Source organism: Mirounga leonina, unplaced genomic scaffold (assembly GCF_011800145.1).
Source record: "Mirounga leonina isolate KUSES-001 unplaced genomic scaffold, KU_Mleo_1.0 Mir_166, whole genome shotgun sequence".
Classification (NCBI taxonomy): Eukaryota; Metazoa; Chordata; class Mammalia; order Carnivora; family Phocidae; genus Mirounga; species Mirounga leonina.
In genome coordinates this window covers 7819854-7841128 of record NW_023270418.1, presented here as the reverse complement: position 1 = coordinate 7841128, position 21275 = coordinate 7819854, and the positions used below count along the sequence as shown (strand labels likewise).

Sequence of the window (21275 nt, the reverse complement as noted above, 5' to 3'; positions counted from 1 at the left end):
GGTGGGATATTTCACCAGGAATGGCCACTTAATCCTGAGTTTCTTTTTTCTTTTTCTGAGGAAAACTAAAGGTCTTTGTTTAAAATCTGGCATTTGTATTAATATATTTTATACTTTGTGATATTTTCCATACATTTCCTCAGTAGTGATATTTGGTAAAGAAGTTCAGTGGCTTTTTGCTAGTTCCACGAATCTCACCCAGTGTTTATGGGCATATTTATGCAGCATCTGAATATTTGTGCCCAGCAATGTCTATTTCTTTAGGAAAGATTTAAACGCAGTTTATCTTCTGTTGAGTGTCCCTTTTAATTTCCATTCATAGACATATATGTGAATTCCAGTTCAACCTTCTGACAAGTGAATGTGGAAGAACACAGCTGTTCTCTCATAGTTGCTTGAAATTAGGAAAAGCACTTATTTCCTCCTCTGAAATGCTGAAGATGATCAAGTGAGTAGGCAATGTTGAGTCATTGTGAAACTCTTTAACCAGTTTAAGGGATTCAGATAGAAGATATCTGCTTCATTAAGGTACTGACTTTTTCCAGTCAGCTCTGGGGGACATTGGAGAAATCTCACTGGAAGTGAGTAGTGGACATGGCTATGATAAGGAGTAGAGTGGCAAGGCATCATTATAAATATGGAAGCTGAAGATTTATTGGGATTATTGTAACAGAGTTCTTGAATATGAGTCATGACATCAAGAGTACCTCACTGATGAACTAAACCAGTATAGAAGGTGAGGAGCATATTCGATAAAAACAGGAAACTGAGAGCTGGTTTCTTCAATGTTTTCGGGTGGTTTAGTAAGTACCCACAAAACACCATACAAAACGGTAAGACTGGATAGCTAAACCTGAATTCTTTGTGGCTCAACATGCTATAAACTAGCAGTGTCCACAGCACAGTTACCAAAAGTAATTTGGTACCTATTTGGGGCCAGAAAGCAGCCATGAATAAAGAAGGGTGAGGGGGTGCGGAGCAAGATGGTGGAGGAGTAGGAGACCTGGATTTCGTCTGGTCCTAGGAATTCAGCTGGATGGGGATCAAACCATTCTGAACACCTACGAACTCAACAGGAGATCGAAGAAAAGAATAGCAGCAACTCCCTGAACAGAAAAGCGACCACTTTCCGGAAGGTAGGACGTGCAGAGAAGTGAATCCGAGGCGATATTCGGGAGGATAGATGAGAGGGGGAGGGGACCTCCATCGGCCGCTTCTGGCAAGTGAGAGAGCAGTGGAGCACAAAATCGGAACTTTTAGAAGTCGGCTCCGCTGAGGGATGTCACTCCGATGGCTAAGCGGGGGGTGGAACCCTTGTGGGACAGTGTGGTCTCAGGACCCTCAGGGTCACAGAAAGACCAGGGGTGCCTGAATGCGGCAGAGCTCCCAGGGATCGGAGTGGGGAAGCCGGCTGCAGAGACGGAGCCAGGGCGCGGGCTCTCAGCTTGGGGTTGCCATAAACTGTGATCCGCGGCACAGTCGGGCCCCTGCTCCTCCAGCAGGGACCCAACAAGCGGCAGATCCAGGGAGACTCCCCTTCCTCCCCTGGGAGGAGTGGCACAGGAGTGCACCACAGGGATCTGCTGGGTTTGGAGACTCCACCCGGGGTCGGGTGCCAGAGATAGAAATGCTCGGTCACAGGCTGGGTGAGCACGGAGTGCAGCCGGAGACCAGGGAGACGGGAGTGATTGACTGCTTTTCTCTGGGGGCTCACTGAGGAGTGGGGCCCTGAGTTCTCGGTTCCTCAGGGCAGAGATTGGGAGGCCGCCATTTTCACTCTTGTCCTCCAAAGCTGTACGGAAAGCTTGCAGGAAACAAAAGCTCCCGAGAGCAAACCTGAGCAGATTACTTAGCCTGGACTGGCAAGGGTGGGGCAATTCTGCCTCTGGAAAAGACATTTGGGAACCACAGCAACAGGCCCCTCCCCCAGAAGATCAGCGAGAACAGCCAGCCAAGACCAAGTTTACCAATCAATGAGAACGGCAGAACTCCAGCACTAGGGGAATACTACACATAGAATCCATGGCTTTTTTACCATGATTCTTTAGTCTTTCAAAGTTAATTATTTTTAACTGTCTTTTTTTTTTTTTTTTGAATTTTTCTTTTTCCTTTTTTCAACCAACATCTTATCAATCCCTTTAAAAAAATTTTTTTTATTTTTCATTTTTAGAGTCATATTCTATCCCTTCATAGTACTTACCCTTATTTTTGGCATATATATATATATAAGTTGTTCTCTCTATAAAATTTGGAGATACAGTTTCTTCTAACAGATCAAAATACCCTAAATCTCTAGTGTATGGCTTTGTTCTAGTCTCCTGCCTGATCACATTCTCTCCCTTTTTTTTTCTTTTTCTTTTTTAAATCCTCTTCTTTCTTTTTTCAAACAACTTCTTATCAATTCCTTTTATAAAATTTTTTATAATTTTCATCTTTATAGTCATATTCCATCCCTTCATCGTATCAACCCTTATTTTTGTACATATATAAGTTTTTCTTTCTTTAAAATTTTGGGACACACTTTCTTCTAACAGACCAAAATACACCCAAAATCTAGTGTGTGCCACTGATCTATGCACCAGCCTGATCATATTTGATCATATTCTGGTTTTTTTTGTTTTGTTCTGTTCTTGTTTGTTTTTATCTTTTTCTTTTTCTTTTTCTTTTTTTTTTTTTCTTTCCCTTTCTTTTCCCTGGTTTCAGGTCTTTTCTGATTTGTTTAGAGTATATTTTCTGGAGACATTAATACCCTGTTAGCATTTTGTTCTCTCATTCATCTATTTTCCTCTGGACAAAATGATAAGATGGAAAAAATCACCTCAACAAAAAGAACAAGAGATAGTACCGACTGCCAGAGACATACTCAATACGGACATTAGTAGGATGTCGGAACTAGAGTTCAGAATCATGATTTTAAAGATACTAGCTGGGCTTGAAAAAAACATGGAAGTTATTAGAGAAACCCTTTCTGGAGAAATAAAAGAACTAAAATCTAACCAAGTTGAAATCAAAAAGGCTATTAATGAGGTGCAGTAAAAAATGGGGGCACTGACTGCTAGGATAAATGAGGCAGAAGAGAGAATCAGTGATATAGAAGACCAAATGATGGAAAATAAAGAAGCTGAGAAAAAGAGAGATAAACAACTACTGAATCACGAGGGCAGAATTCTAGAGATAAGCAATACCATAAGACAAAACATTAGAATAACTGGGATCCCAGAAGAAGAAGAAAGAGAGAGGGGGGCAGAAGGTATATTGGAGCAAATTAAAGCAGAGAACCTCCCTAATTTGGGGAAGGAAACAGGCATCAAAATCCAGGAGGCACAGAGAACCCCTCTCAAAATCAATAAAAATAGGTCAACACCTCGACATCTAATAGTAAAACTTATGAGTCTCAGAGACAAAGAGAAAACCCTGAAAGCAGCTCAGGACAAGAGATATGTAACCTACAATGGTAGAAACATTAGATTGGCAACAGACCTACCCACAGAGACCTGGCAGGCCAGAAAGGATTGGCATAATATATTCAGAGTACTAAATGAGAAGAATATGCAGCCGAGAATACTATATCCAGCTAAGCTGTCACTGAAAATAGAAGGAGAGGGCGCCTGGGTGGCTCAGTTGGTTGGGCGACTGCCTTCGGCTCGGGTCATGATCCTGGAATCCCAGGATCGAGTCCCGCATCAGGCTCCCTGCTCGGCAGGGGGTCTGCTTCTCCCTCTGACCCTCCCCCCTCTCATGCTCGCTCTATCTCATTCTTTCTCTCAAATAAATAAATAAAATCTTAAAAAAAAAAAAAGAAAATAGAAGGAGAGATAAAAAGCTTCCAGGACAAACAAAAACTAAACGGATTTGCAAACATGAAACCAGCCCTACAAGAAATATTGAAAGCGGTCCTCTAAGCAAAGAGAGAGCCTAAAAGCAACATAGACCAGAAAGGAACACAGACAATATACAGTGACAGTCACCTTACAGGCAATACAATGGCACTAAATTCCTATCTTTCAATAGTTACCCTGAATGTAAATGGGCTCAATGCCCCAATCAAAAGACACAGGATAACAGATTGGATTAAAAAACAAGACCCATAGATATGCTGTCTGCAAGAGACTCATTTTAGACCCAAAGACACCCCCAGATTGAAAGTAAGTGGGTGGAAAACCATTTACCATGCTAATGGACAGCAAAAGAAAGCTGGGGTGGCAATCCTTATATCAGACAAATTAGATTTTAAACCAAAAACTGTAATAAGGGATGAGGAAGGACACTATATCCTACTTAAAGGGTCTATCCAACAAGAAGATTTAACAATTGTAAATATCTATGCCCCTAACATGGGAGGAGCCAATTATGAAATCCAATTAAAAACAAAAGCAAAGAAACACATTGACAACAACACAATAATAGTGGGGGACTTCAACACCCCCATCACTGAAATGGACAGATCATCTAAGCAAAAGATCAACAAGGAAATAAAGACTTTAAATGACTCACTGGACCAAATGGACTTCACAGACATATTCAGAACATTCCATCCCAAAGCAATGGAATATACATTCTTCTCTAGTGCCCATGGAACATTCTCCAGAATCGATCACATCCTAGGTCAGAAATCAAGTCTCAACCGGTACCAAAAGATTGGGAATATTCCCTGCATATTTTCAGACCATAATGCTTTGAAACTAGAACTCAATCATAAGAGGAAAGTCAGAAAGAACTCAAATACATGGAGGCTAAAGAGCATCCTACTAAAGAATGAATGGGTAAGCCAGGAAATTAAAGAGGAATTTTAAAAATTCATGGAAACCAATGAAAATGAAAACACAACTGTTCAAAATCTTTGGGATGCAGCAAAGGCAGTCCTAAGAGGAAAGTGTATAGCAATACAAGCCTTTCTCAAGAAATAAGAAAGGTCTCAAATACACAACCTAACCCTACACCTAAAGGAGCTGGAGAAAAAACAGCAAATAAAGCCTAAACCCAGCAGGAGAAGAGAAATAATAAAGATCAGAGCAGAAATCAATGAAATGGAAACCAAAAGAACAGTAGAACAGATCAACAAAACTAGGAGCTGGTTCTTTGAAAGAATTAACAAGATTGATAAACCCCTGGCAAGACTTATCAAAAAGAAAAGAGAAATGACCCAAATCAACAAAATATTGAATCACAACCATTACCAAAGAAATACAAACAATTATAAGAACATATTATGAGCAACTATATGCCAGCAAATTAGATAATCTGGAAGAAATGGATGCATTCCTAGAGATGTATCAACTACCAAAACTGAACCAAGGAGAAATAGAAAACCTGAGCAGACCTATAACCACTAAGGAAATTGAAGCAGTCATCAAAAATCTCCCAACAAACAAAAGCCCAGGGCCAGATGGCTTCCCAGGGGAATTCTACCAAACATTTCAAGAAGAATTAATACCTATTCTTCTGAAACTGCTCCAAAAAATAGAAATGGAAGGAAAACTTCCAAATTCGTTTTATGAGGCCACCATTACCTTGATCCCAAAACCAGACAAAGACCCCATCAAAAAGAATTACAGACCAATATCCTTGATGAACATGGATGCAAAAATTCTCACCAAAATACTAGCCAATAGGATCCAACAGTACATTAAAAGGATTATTCACCATGACCAAGTGGGATTTATCCCTGGGCTGCAAGGTTGGTTCAACATCCACAAATCAATCAATGTGATACAATACATTAACAAAAGAAAGAACAAGAATTGTATGATCCTCTCAATAGATGCAGAAAAAGCATTTGACAAAGTACAGCATCCTTTCTTGATCAAAACTCTTCAGAGTATAGGGATAGAGGGTACATACCTCAATATCATAAAAGCCATCTATGAAAAACCCACAGCGAATATCATACTCAATGGGGAAAAACTGAGAGCTTTCCCCCTAAGGTCAGGAACACAGCAGGGATGTGCACTATCACCACTGCTATTCAACATAGTATTAGAAGTCCTAGCCACAGCAATCAGACAACAAAAAGAAATAAAAGGCATCCAAATCGGCAAAGAAGTCAAACTCTCACTCTTTGCAGATGATGTGATACTTTATGTGGAAAACCCAAAAGACTCCACCCCAAAACTGCTAGAACTCATACAGGAATCCAATAAAGTCGCAGGATATAAAATCAATGCACAGAAATCAGTGGCATTCCTATACACCAACAACAAGACAGAAGAAAGAGAAATTAAGGAGTCAATCCCATTTACAATTATACCCAAAACCATAAGATACCTAGGAATAAATCTAACCAAAGAGGCAAAGAATCTGCACTCAGAAAACTATAAAATACTCATGAAAGAAATTGAGGAAGACACAAAGAAATGGAAAATTTTTCCATGCTCATGGATTGGAAGAACAAATATTGTGAAGATGTCAATGCTACCTAGAGCAATCTACACATTCAATGCAATCCCCATCAAAATACCATCCACTTTTTTCAATAAATGGATCAAATAATCCTAAAATTTGTATGGAACCAGAAAAGATCCCGAATAGCCATAGGAATGTTAAAAAAGAAAGCAAAGCTGGTGGCATCACAATTCCGGACTTCCAGCTTTATTACAAAACTGTCATCATCAAGACAGTATGGTACTGGCACAAAAACAGACACAAAGATCAATGGAACAGAATAGAGAGCCCAGAAATGGACCCTCAACTCTATGGTCAACTAATCTTCGACAAAGCAGGAAAAAATGTCCAATGGAAAAAAGACAGTCTCTTCAACAAATGGTGTTGGGAAAATTGGATAGCCACATGCAGAAGAATGAAACTGGACCATTTCCTTACACCACACACAAAAATAGACTCCAAATGGTTGAAAGACCTCAATGTGAGACAGGAGTCCATCAAAATCCTAAAGAAGAACACAGGTGGCAACCTCTTCGTCCTCAGCCACAGCAACTTCTTCCTAGGAACATCACCTAAGGCAAGGGAAGCAAGGGCAAAAATGAACTATTGGGAAGATAAAAAGCTTTTGCACAGCAAAAGAAACAGTCAACAAAACCAAAAGACAACCGACAGAATGGGAGAAGATATTTGCAAATGACATATCAGATAAAGGGCTAGTATCCAAAATCTATAAAGAACTCATCAAACTCAACACCCACAGAACAAAGAATCCAATCAAGAAATGGGCAGAAGACATGAATAGACATTTTTCCAAAGAAGACATGCAGAGGACCAACAGACACATGAAAAAGTGCTAAACATTGTTCAGCATCAAGGAAATCCAAATCAAAACCTCAATGAGATACCACCTCACACCAGTCAGAATGGCTAAAATTAACAAGTCAGGAAATGACAGATGTTGGCGGGGATGCGGAGAAAGAGGAACCCTCCTACACTGTTGGTGGGAATGCAAGCTGGTGCAACTACTCTGGAAAACAGTATGGAGGTTCCTCAAAAAGTTGAAAATAGAGCTACCATACGATCCAGCAATTGCACTACTGGAACATGGAACACTACATCAAAAACTAATGATTTAATGTATGGTGATTAACATAACAATAAAAAATTAAAAAAAAAAAAAACAAAAGAAGGGTGAGTACCCAAAGAAACAAATGTAGGGATCCGAAGGGGTACGTACACCCCAATGTGTATAGCAGCAATGTCCACAATAGCCAAACTGTGGAAAGAGCCAATATGTCCATCGACAGATGAATGGATAAAGAAGATGTGGTGTATATATATAATGGAATATTATGCAGCCATCAAAAGGAATGAAATCTTGCCATTTGCAATGACGTGGATGGAACTGGAGTGAAATAAGTCAATCAGAGAAAGATATGTATCATATGACCTCACTGATATGAGGAATTCTTAATCTCAGGAAACAGACTGAGGGTTGCTGGAGTGGGAGTGGGGTGGGAGGGATGGTGTGGCTGGGTGATAGACATTGGGGAGGGTATGTGCTATGGTGAGCGCTGTGAATTGTGCAAGACTGTTGAATCACAGATCTGTACCTCTGAAACAAATAATGCAATATATGTTAAGGAAAAAATAAAAATAAAAAAAGAAGATAGCAGGAGGGGAAGAATGAAGGGGGGGAAATTGGAGGGGGAGATGAACCATGAGAGACGATGGAATCTGAAAAACAAACTGAGGGTTCTAGAGGGGAGGGGGGTGGGAGGATGTGTTAGCCTGGTGATGGGTATTAAAGAGGGCACGTTCTGCATGGAGCCCTGGGTGTTAGGCACAAACAATGAATCATGGAACACTACATCTAAAACTAATGATGTAATGTATGGGGATTAACATAACAATTAAAAAGGGGAAAAAACTAATGTGTAATATATGATGATTAACATAACAATAAAAAATTTAAAAAAGAAAAAGAAGGGTGGGTACCCCAGACATCTGGAAATCCTTGAGTGAAATACCAATTCCATGGATGAGAACCATAAAATGTTCCCAAATTCTGAAGCACATTAAATTTCAAAAAGTTATAGTGAAATAGGGTCCATTGACCAAAAAAAAAAAAAAAAAAAAAAAAAAAGATCAATTATCAGAGACAAACTCAAAGTGACAAATCCTATAGGTAAAAACTGTTGCAGAATAAGTTCAAGCTTTTTCTGTTCTTGCTAGAAATGTCTGAAGACCAAAGGTATCCATGGAATGATAGCTGTGGGACGAATTATGAAGGTAAGTGCCACCAGGGACAAGTATTTGACACTGTTCATAGACTTTGAACCTTCCAAAGGATAGTAAAAAAGAGCAATTATAGTGAGAACAGTTTCCATGGTGTTTGTAAGAGTTCTTACAAGCAATACCATGTGAACCCAGAGCATAACTGGCAAAAAAATACCCATCTTGCCATTTGCTGATTTTCTAGTTGCTTCATTATTGAGGAGAGTCTGATGTCTTCTGTAGCAGACAGAAGTGCTTGGGCAAATCTAGGAATCCAAATCTCTGTGGCACTCAGTGCTCTTCTGGGGGCTGAGGTACAAAGTTGATTTTCTCTTTCGCAGCTTCATCTTCTCATGGGAGTGGCTCTGGAGACCACGGAAGAAGAGTTGGCTATGGTCGCCCTCTTGCTTCATCCTGCACCTACTTCAAGGTCTGCTGTGGATTCCCTCTAATCCTGAGTTTCTTGAAGCAAAAATTTATAAACTTCATCTTTATAGATGATAGTGCTTGGCAAGTTGTGGAATGGAATAAAATGGAATGGTCTGAGGTGTGCTGGTCTTGACCAAGTTTAGAAAAATATATTTCAGTTAATTTTGAGCTATTCAAATACCAGTCTTCACTCACTGACCTCAAGAAATCAATATCTCAGTGTTCCCAGTGTTGTAGTATAAGAACTACTTTTAACTCTTTTGGAGAACTTTGTTCCCCTGCAACATTCTGCTTCCTTCTCATAAACTCTAATCTAGTAAAGAACAGTATAAAATCTAAAGTATAACTAGTTCACCTAAGAGTTACACAATGCTTTTCCTTTAGCTACATACACATTTCCAGACTGGTCACATCCCAGACATCTAGACTCATATATCCAGCTACCTACCTAATATTTTGACTTGATTGTCTAATAGACATTTTACATTTCACATGTCAAAAATTGGGCTCTTATCTTTTCCCATTTCAGTAAATGACAATTTCATCCTTCCAGTTGCTCAGGATGGAAACCTTGGGGTCATACATTACTCTTTCCCTCACACACCATATCTAATCCCGTATCAGATACTCTGCTTTTCCTTCAGAATAGAACCAGAATCTGACCACTCATCACTACACCCACTGCTACTATCCTAGGCCAATTGCAATTATTTCTCATCTAGAATAGATCCAAGGAATCTCTTTGTTTTCATTCTCTTTTTAAAAATAATTTTACTTTATTTGTTTTTCATCATGATAAGTGCACTCTTTTATCACCATCACCTATTTCACTCATCCCCCCACCCACCTCCCCTCTGGTAACCATCAGTTTGTTCTCTATAGTTAAGAGTCTGATTCTTGGTTTGCCTCTCTCTCTCTTTTTTTTCCCTTTGTTCCTTTGTTTTGTTTCTTAAATTCCACATATGAGTGAGATCATATGGTATTTGTCTTTGACAGACTTATTTTGCTTAGCATTATATTCACTAGCTCTATCCATGTTGTTGTAAATGGCACAATTTCATTCTTTTCAATGGCTAAATAATATTCCATTGTATATATATGCCACTCTTCTTTATCCATTCATCTATCAGTGAACACTTGGGCTGCTTCCATAATTTGGCTATTGTAAATAATGCTGCTATAAACATAGAGTTGCATGTATACCTTTGAATTAGTGTTTTGTATTTTGAGGGAGGTAAATACCCAGTAGTGCAATTCCTAGATCATAGCGTAGTTCTATTTTAATTTTTTGAGGGAGCTACATACTCAACACAGTGGCTCCATCAAGTTGATTTCCCACCAACAGTGTAAGAAGGTTCCCCTTTCTCCATATCCTCACCAGCATCTGTTGTTTCTCATGTTGTTGATTTTGCCATTCTAACAGATGTTAGGTGATATCTCATATTAGTTTTGATTTGCATTTCCCTGATGATGAGTGATATTGAGCATCTTTTCATTTGTCTGTTGGCCATCTGGATGTCTTCTTTTAAGAAATGTCTCTTCATGTCTTCTGCCCATTTTTTAATTGGATAATTTGGGTTTTTTGTATCGAGTTGTAGGATTTCTTTATATATTTTGGTTACTAGCCCTTCATTGTATGTTATTTGCAAATATCTTCTTCCATTCTGTAGGTTGCCTTTTAGTTTTGTTGATCTTTGTTTTCATCCTTGAAGGCCCCCAATTCTGTTCTCAACACAGCAGCGAGAGTCATACTTTTGAAACCCAAATCACGTCATACCACTCTTTGCTCAAAATCCTTCACCAGCTTTCTACTTCACTCTGACTTATAGCAAAAATCCTTACAGTGAAGAGACATTATCTGTCTCCCTCTCCTATCTCTTAGAAATATCTCTTACTTTTTTCCTCATGGCTTACACTGCTCTAGCCATATTCTGTGGTTCTGTGAGCATTCCAAGGATGATTCTCTTCCAAGGCTTTTTGCTCTTGTCTTTTCCTTTGCCTTCTCTTAGCTGTTCTCTCAGATATCCTTCTTCATTCCCTTAAGATCATGTTAGAGGCCTTCCCTAACCATTCTTGGAGTCCCTATGTTCCTTACCCTACTTTATTTTTATCCCTGGCACTTACCGCCATCTGATGCAATACATATTTATTCATTCATTATCTGTCTCCCTCACTAGATTGTCAGTTCCATGTGGGGGCAGGGACTTTGTTTTGTTCACGACTGTATTTTCAGTGCCTAGGTCTGGTATACAGCATGTTCTCGGTAAGTATTTAATAAAAGAAAGACTGAATAAATATACTGAAATTCTTCAGTGAGATATTATTTTCTGGAATTTCTTGTTCTTCTGATGCAAGCCTATGGAAATTACCTGGTGGCCCCATAAAATCATAGATCGGTTAAATCCCTGTTCAGAAGATGAGTTCTATTACTTGTATCTGCATAGGGCTTGGTTTGCAGATATTTAAGGTGGTCATTCACTCAGAGAGATCACTTTCCTCTCTTACTTTCTTGAATTCTGATAATTTCTTTGTGACTAATGGAGGTTAAACTTGTTTCTAAAGTTCTTTGTTGAGTAAAATATTGTAATAAAGTCATGGAGTTAGCATTGAAGAAATTGCTAAGTATTTTCATAGCCATCTGCCCACACAGAGAATATGATAAAACCATTGAAGGAATACTGGAAGAACAACTAAAAGTCCTTGAGATAAAATAAGATTGGAAAGGGTACATACCTGATTTAAGTGAGTGAATGAATGAGTTGTCAACTGATTTATTGAAGGCTGTTTCTTTCGTATGAGAGATATCTATGATGTTTTAAATCCTACAGTAAAGACCAAGGATCCTTTTTTTCTTCCCCACCCTTCATTCTCCACACTATGTCCTCCAAAATAATATTCTCTTCTTTGCCCCCAAGTTATTCTTCCTGCTCTTCACCCTGCCTGAAATCTCATGTTTTCCTTTCTACCTTACTCCTACTCATCCTTCAGCTTAGACATCATTTCCTGTGCACGTAGGAGGGGTCCTGGACCCCTTCTGTTTAGGTAGAACTGTGACTGGATTTAGCTAATGTGTTCTGATAAGAAGTGACATGTATCATTTCCAGGCTATAGCATTTCATTGGTAGTTCAAGACCCTCCTGAGCTGTATTCCCTCTGTTATTACTGGTTGCTCCATTAGCTTGGATCCCTTGCCAGCCTGCTTTGGACTTGTACTATGAATGAGAAACAAATCCCTATTGTGTTAAGCCATTGAAATTTGTGGATTTTTTTTTTTTTTTTTTTTTTTTGCCACAGCATAACCTGGCCTACCCTGACTGATTCACAGGGCTATGTGCTCATCCTATGCCTCTCCATAGCACTGTGGAATTTTTCCATTCTTTGTAGTTACTACCTCTTTTCTAATTTGGGTATGGGTTGTGTCTATCATGTTTACCATTATATGCTCAGTACTCGGGACAAAATGTGCTCAGTAAGTATTTGTTGAGTTGACTTTCATAGTTTTATGAAGAAGTAGCATTGCTGTGAAATTTGTGAAGAATACAAAGCCCCACTTTGATCCTTGATTTGAACTAGATCTTCACTCATCCAATTAACCGAAATCAAATTGGCCTTAGTCAAATTCTCCTTCTCTGCTCTCCATGAAACTTCTGCCTTTAGGAAGGGATAGGAAGTCTCAATATAGGTGGAAAGATCCAGAGGGAAAGATTGAAATCCACTACTGTTCAGCAAGTAGTAAAGGACCATAGACTGGCTCCAGAAGTGATGGACAGAGCTGGGACTTTGCATGAAAGTTCTCCACAATTGGGGAGTTTAGGAAGAATAAATGATTATTCTCATTCTGTATCACATGTCAGAATCTCAGCATCTTTCTAAGAAGTAGAAAAAGTAAAAACAAAGTAGAGAAACTAGCTGCCAGCTCATCTGAAAGTTTTGCTAACAACCTTGCGAATACTCAGAAATGAGATGGTTAATTTTATGAAACTTGATTTGTAAAACCAGAGATGACAAATGACAGGATTGGAAAAGGTTAATTACCAAACATGTGTCCTTCTTTCATGCCTTTTTTCCTTCTGTCAACAAATATTTACTGAACAGACATTGTGGTGAACATTTTGTAGGAAGAGAGGGAATAATTCACAATTTAATAAAGGAGACAGACAAATAGGAAAAATCAAAACAATTTTATAAAAGCAACTAAGTGGGAACTATAGAAAGTGAAATCAGATAGGAAGGGTCTTCAACCCAGCCTAGAGGAGCTCAGCTGTCCCTGAGTGTTCTCTGTTGTAGACAACTTTCATCCCAATGAAATTTAGGATGGAAGATCAGCATGTTGGAACCTGCAAAGTGTGATCATTCTCTCCTCCCCCACTCCTCTACAACCCCACTGGCATGGCTCCTAATATGTCAACCTCTTTTCCTTTGTACTTAGTGTTCCCTCTGCCTAAAATGATCACTTTTTCAGCCTCCCACAGGCTGGTTCCTTCTTATCCAGAAGGATCCTGGCTCTGCTCCAGTATCCCCTCCTCAGAGAAGGCCTTCTCAACAGCCTTGTTTAGAACACCCTCTTTTCATGCATACTAAATTATCTTCTTGCACTTCCTTTTCTTCCTGTTTTTTCATAAGCATTCATAATTTTGCTTATTTATTCATTGTCCCCCAGACTTGAATTGAAAGGTCATGAGGACAGGATACATGTCAATTTGGTCCCTGCCACATCTCCAGTGCCTGGAATAAGACCTCAGACATGAAATGCCCTCAATAAACAACTACTGACCGAGCAAGGAAGGAAAGAAAGAACAGATCCAAGTAGACCAGAAACAGAGGTCTATCTGGTTAAATGGGTATGGATCAAGTTCATCAAAGTCAGGTAAATCAGGCAGGTAGCTCAGGTCTGGGCAGGAAAATCCTATACTTTGGAATGGCTAGTAGTAGGGATTAAGGACCCAGGTAACGATGAGAGGGGTCAAAGCCTGGGAAAGCCGGGCAGTAATGGTCAGGATCTAGCCAAGGAGCTGACTTCACAGGTTCAGGACAGCAGCAAGAATACACTAACCAGAACCAAAGGTCTTCTGCCCAGGACCTGAGTTCATCAAAAGCATACAAGTGTAGGATGGCAGGAACCCAGTGTGGAAAGCCTGACAAGCCTAGAGCGACATCTTTTGAGCATGTAGCCACATTCACCCTCCACATCCTTGGGCTCTCAGGCAAAACACCAACAGCCTCAGCTTGGCCAAGTGTGGCTTTTTACTGTACCAGAATGATAAGAAAGGACAACACTGTGACTTGTGTCTGTGTATATGAAAAACAAACAGATTTTTGCAGGCATACAGATCTTAGATTTAACCCTAGCTCTACCAGTTACTAGCTGGATAACTTAGAGAGGTTTACTCAACCTCTCTGGTCTTAGTTTGTTCATTTGTAACATAGTGGTACTAATGACCAGCTCTCAGTTTTTGTGAGCCTGAAAGAGACTGTGATATAACCCATTTAGCATTGTGGCTAACCTATGGTAAACACAAAACAAATGGCAGCTGTGTAAAAAGATGAACGTATACTTACATAAGGGACTGTGGTTCTGCACTTGTTTATATTGGTGGATGCATACACTCTGGAGAGTGTAATAGCTACTCTCCAAAGATGGCTTCCACTGAATCAATCATGCAATATTCTCACTCTTGTAAATTCCCTCCCTGAATATGGGCTGGCCCTATGACTTTCACCAGTAGAATGTAGCAGAAGCGACACTGTGCCAGTTCTGAGCCTATAAGGACTGACAACTTCTACTTTTGGAACCCCTGGGCCATGACGTAGTAAGTCCAGCTACTCAGATTTCATGAAGACTCCATGTAGAAAGGAAGGCCCCGAGACTGTACAGAGAGATGGGCCTTACCTGCCCCAGGGTCCCAGCTGAGCCCAGTCTTCCAGCGCACCCTGCCAAGGCACCAGACATGAGAGGTGTTACCTTGGATATTCCAGATGACTTCAGCCCAGCCACTATTTGATTGCAGCCACATGAGAGACCCCAGGCGAGACAGCAGATGAACTGCTTTGTTGAGTCCAGTGGACCCACAAGAATGTGAGAAATAACAAAAACAAAATATCTGTTGTTTCAAGCCACTAAGTTCTGGAGTGGTCTGTTTTGTTTCCTTGTAATAGATAACCAAAACACTGAGGGACCTGAGAGTTAGTTTTCAGGAGCTGGGTTTTCTCTTGGCTCCTTGCCAGACCTAGGATAAAGGCAAGGTGCTACATGCAGGCACATTCCAGTGTTGGATCCACATTTACCAACTGCATTAGCAGGTCTAATTTGATGAACCCCTCCATCTGGCCTCCAAACTCAAACCTGGAATGATTGTAGCCAATTGCCTCTTCAAGGTCAATAGGTAGCAGCTCAACAAAATGGGTTTCAACTAGAGTTTGCAACTGCTGCTCAGCCGAAAAAGTAGCCATATGATCCTATCCTGAGTTTAGCAGCCCTGGGATGTGAGAAGCAGGAGAGAGATTAAGGGGATGTCACAGACCGCTCCAGATGTCTAGCAACTGGGCAGTAAACTCAAGACCAAGGGATGTTGTTGAGATGAAAACCAAGTTGTAAACTAGGACCGTCTGGCTGATATTGGATTTCAGCCTTCAGACAGTAGGACGAGTGTTATTGGTGTTGAGCCCTTTCTGAATGGCTTCAGGAGCTTGTGTTGCTGAAAAGATAGTGGGGAAGCTATTATATTCATTGGGCAGCAATTAGACTAAAAGTGCCAGGGAAGCAGATGCCCATAGTTTACTCCTGTTGGGGCAGGTTTTATTTCATCAGGCGTCACAGGGTTGCTCAGAGAAAGGGTGGGAGGCGGGTGGTGCCTGCAGCAGGGCCTGGGAGGAGAGTTGGAAGGCTCTCCTGTCACTAGGTGTCCCCTCTCAGCCCAGCATTCTCCACACCACAGTTATCAGCCAAGGAGACAAGCTGGCCGAGTACAGACAGACTGACAGGCAACCTCTGCAAATGACTGAATCATAGGTTCTAAAGGGTCGAACTCTGAAATGAGGAAAGTTGCTTTTAGTAATCGTGAGTGGGACAGAGAACCACTAAAATATAGCTTAATGGTGTAAAATGTTTGTTCTGGCATCAAACATCATCTGGATTTTCAAGTCCTACTTCTGTCTGTCACACACCAGCTCAACTGTGTGGCCTTGGGTGAGTTACTTAACCTATCTGGGTCTCTACTTTCTCATCTCTCCAATGGTAATAACAGTACTAGTTTCATGGAATTACTATTGCAAGAATTAAATGAGATAGTCCATGCCAAGTGCTAGCACAGGGCTTGCAAACAGTAAGTGCTCAAGAGAAGGTAATTATTTTTCTTAGTAGTAGTACCAGTACCAGCTGCCCTCATTCTGCCATCTCCTGGAAAAAATCCTAGTCATCCTTCCAAACCCAGGAAGTCATCCCTGACCCCCACTGCCCTGGAAAGAATTCACCGTTCCCTATCCCATGCCTTGGATTTATCTCTGTCACTGTGCTAGGGATTGTTCTAAACACTTCACGTGTAATAAGTCATTTAATCCTTGCAAAAGTAATACATATGTAGGACTAATAGCATATCTCCCCTTTTACAGATGAAACAACTAAGGCACAGAGAGGTTCAGAAATGTGCCCAAGGTCACACAGGAAATGCTGGAGCAGAGATTCTACCCAGGCTGTCTGATTCCAGAGCACACAAGACATGCTGCCTCCATTTCTTCATATTTCTTTCCATCCATCTTCCCTATTAGAATGAGGGCAGGGATGGTCTTTCTTCATTTCTATGTTGGCAGAGCTTAATGCAGCACCTGTGTAGGGACAGCACCGTGTAGAGGTTTAATGACATTCAATCTGAACTGAGGCCCATCTCCCGCCAGTTTCAAGAACTCCTTTCGATCCAGCCTGGATCTTGGAATTCAGATGATATGTTAACGTTCCTTTTTCCCAAAAAGTTATCCCTGATATATTGTCCTCACCCCAGATCTTGACAAGAGTACTCATAACACATAAATTAAAATGTGACAACTGGATGAATCCATTACTTCAGGAACTCTAGGGAGGTCAATTCTGGTGGAGTGGATGCAGTAAAGGGTGTAAAGACCCTGCACTTGGGAAGAAGGTGATCAGTAAACACAGGTCTTCCTCTGCTTCCCAGAGCCTCCTGCCCAGGAGGCTGTTTGCTTTGCACACACAGGTAGAGCCTCATGGTCTCAGCCCAGGGGCTCTGGAGGTATGTGCTGGACAGAGAGATAATCTGGCGGTGGTCCCAAATCTGACATTTTCAATCTAGCTAACTTTAGGGGAGTTCACTGAGAATGTGACAGGCCCCATGCCTGGGGGATTTTTAAGTCTAGTGGGGCTCTGAGTTTGTTTACAAATGGGGTGGTAATACCTATTTCTTAAGGCCGTTGTGAAGATTGAGTGATATGTCTGAAATATTTGAACATACTGCTTGTTATCAGTGGTGCGAAGAACATTTGGCCAGTGGTCAGCTGACCTGGGTCCCAGCAGAGCCTGACTTGGGGATCATGTGTGCGCTACATAACCTCCCAGTACCTCAGTTTTCTCAACTGCAAAATTGGATGGTGATCGCTAATCTTTTCCTCATAGAAGGGCTATGATGATTGACAGCTGTGTGAGCGAGTGAGTGTGCGTGTGTGTGTGTATAAAAGGCAGAGTGCTGTGCAAATAAAAAGGATAATAATCATTAAATGCTTCACACTTTCCAACAGACTGTTTGAGGGCCTGGTTTCCACTTTGAGCAGGTGCCTCTCTGCCTTTGTAGCAGTCATTCTCCTGGCTGGGGTTCAGATTAATAGACTGACAAACCCTGACTTCTGGGAGTAGCTGAGGCCATTTAAAAACCAGATACTGAATGAATGAACCCCACAAAGGCTTCTAACAAGAGAAGTGTCAGTTTCTCTAGTTCCCAAATTCTCCCTCATCCAGGTAGGGATGGGATGGGAGGAGGTGAATGATGCTTAAAGGGATCTTAGTGGTCACTGGGCTTTAAGAATGCACAAGTGGAGGCCTGGGGGACTGAGGTGACTTGCCCAAGGTTGCTCAGCAAGTTAGAGAAAGAGATGGGAGCTCATTTCTCTATACCATGTACCCTCCTAGAGCCAGCACCATTTTTTAATTTTTTTTTTAATTTTTAAAAATTTGTACTTTTTTATAGAACTTTTAATTTAAATTCCAGTTAGTGAACATGCAGTATAATATTAGTTTCAGGTGTACAAATAGAGTGATTCAACACTTCCATACAACACCCAGTGCTCATCACAAGTGCATTCCTTAATCCCCATCACCTATTTCCCCATCCCCCTACCCACCTGCCCTCTGGTGATCATCAGTTTGTTCTCTGTAGTTAAGAGTCTATTTCTTGGTTTGCCTTGCTCTCTCTCTCTCTTTTTCCCCCCTTTGCTCATTTGTTTTGTTTCTTAAATTCCACATACTAGTAAATCATATGGTATTTGTCTTTCTCTGACTTGTCTCAGCATAATACTTTCTAGCTCCATCCACATCATTGCAAATGGCAAGATTTCATTTTTTGTGATGGCTAAGTAATATTCCATTGTATATATATATATACCACTTCTTCTTTATCCATTCATCAGTCAGTCAATGGACACTTGGACTATTTCCATAATTTGGCTATTGTAGATAATGATGCTATAAACATCAGGGTGCACGTATCCCTTTGAATTAGTGTTTTTGTATTCTTTGGGTAAATACCTCATAGTATAATCACTGGATCATAGGGTAGTTCTACTTTTAACCTTTTGAGGAACTTCAGTACTGGTTCCCAGAGTGGCTGCTACACCAGTTGACATTCCCACCACAGTGCAAGTGGGTTCCCCTTCCTCCACATCCTCGCCAATACCTGTTGTTTCTTGTATGGTTGATTTTAGCCATTCTGACAGGTGTGAGGTGATATCTCATTGTAGCTCTGATTTACATTTCCCTGATTATCAGTGATGTTGAGCATCTTTTCATGTGTCTGGAGCCAGCACCCTTTTTGAAAAGGAAGTACTGAAGTGGGATGCAGGGATGGGAGAGACAGAGGCTGCATCAGAACTGTGAAATGCCCCAGGGATGTGGTGACAGGCAGTATCTGGTGTAATGGGGTGTGGTGACAGACATTATCTGTAACAAAGGGGGAAATGTGGACCTCGATAGATAAACTTAGACCCAGGGAAAGAAAGTACAAAACTAGCTAAGGCATCTGAAAAAGAAATGATAATTATTATTATAGTTAATAATTATGTGACTTTCCTATATACTGGGCACAGTTTTAAGTGTTTTAATCCATTTAACATTCATAATGATCCTCTGAAAATAGATACTACTATCATTCTCATTTTACAGGTGAGTAAACTGAAGCACAAAGAGACTAAGTGACTTGCTCAATTTCCTATAGCAGTGATAGAATTAGGATTTGAACACTGGGCATATCCTTGGTGTTGTGCTGTTGTCCCCCCTGCTGTGCTTCAAGACAAAGGAAAACCGTACAGAGTTTGGCATCAGTCAGACCTATCAGATCGAGCAGCCTCCATAACCTCACCAAAAAGGAAAATTATATCTTCCTTACACGTTGCTTTTAAAGAGATAATAAATGCAATGTACTTTGCACCAGGCTTGGTGGTTGGGAATCTAGCAATAACTAGTGATTCCTGCCCTGTTCTTTGTGTGTTTCTTTCTCATTGTTGAGACCAGGATTTTGTAGAGAAAAACAGAGAGGTAACATTTTCCATTGGGCACTAGATTTAGTTATACATCAACATATTTTCCAAATAGAGAAAATAATGGCTTAAGGACGCCCCATATATTTCTCTTGTGAAATTTCTGGAAACATTGTTAGGACAATGAATTTTCTATTTCCAGTTTTCTTTTTGAGAACTGAATACTTTGATTATAATACAAAATTGGCTACTACCCAAAAGATAACTTGTATCTCCGTGGTTCTTAGTGGAGATAGTTCTGCAACATGAGGAGAATTTTGAAAATTTGTGGGGGTATTTTGGTTGTCAAATTACTGGGGGATGGCTTTCAGTGGGCTGGGACCAGGGATTCTAAATGTCTTGCATTTTATGTGGGCTAACCTGTGTATGAAGAAATTTTCCCTGTCCTGCATGATTTTGAATGTCCAAGTAGGCTTTCTTGTAGATAAATCAAACAATCTGTTTATAATTATTTGAGCTTAAAAGTGAACTGATCCTACATATAAACACAAAGTATGGACTGATTTTTCCCGCAAAGCAACATCACCTAAATAGAAAAGACTGTCCTTTCTCTGGTGTAGAACTCTACCAAGAGTAGTTGACCCTTTGAAAAAATCACATTATTGATGGCAACAGCACCCAGGATATTTGAGTTAGCAATACAACACCTCCTTATCATTCTGTATTTGTTGCTGTCACATTTCCTGGAGATTCTGTGCATAAGAGCAAGGGTCTGATTTTCTTCAGTAGATGTTCTAGTGTAGATAGCTAAACAGTTACATATTGCCATAGATGTTAATTTATTTTAAAATGGTTTCCTTTTATTTCTATTATATTCCAGTTAAGGTATCATTGATCTTTTAAAAAATGTATATGTAGGTAGGCAACATCATCCACGAATTTTATTTTACAATGATAAAGGGAGTATTACAAAATGTTGTTTATAGAAAGAAAGAATTCTGTTTGACAAAGTTGGAGCACTCTGATGTAGTAAAGCTAGTTGTGAACCTTATTTTTTGCAGTAAAGCACTACTATTTCAGGCTATGCCTATTTCAAATTATAATTATTTGACTTGGCTGAAGTTTACTACTAATGACTAATAAAGGAGAATTTGCTGGTGAATTGAACGGTATAGCATTTCCTTCAGTGATTTTTGGAGAACTCTAGTTCTTTTTTTTTTTTTTATTCTTATGTTAATCCCCATACATTACATCATTAGTTTTAGATGAAGTGTTCCATGATTCATTGTTTGTGCACAACACCCAGTGCTCCATGCAGAATGTGCCCTCCTCAATACCCACCACCAGGCTAACCCATCCTCCCACCCCCCTCCCCTCTAGAACCCTCAGTTTGTTTTTCAGAGTCTATCGTCTCTCATGGTTCGTTTACCCCTCCGATTTCCCCCGCTTCATTCTTCCCCTCCCGCTACCTTCTTCTTCTTCTTTTTTTTTTT

The 21275-nt window shown here is 40.2% G+C and overlaps 1 pseudogene; it reads right to left on the bottom strand.

Moving 5' to 3' along the window:
- Nucleotides 1-282: 282 nt before the first annotated feature.
- The window catches only part of LOC118016253, a 64688-nt pseudogene continuing 43695 nt past the window's right edge, over nucleotides 283-21275 (bottom strand).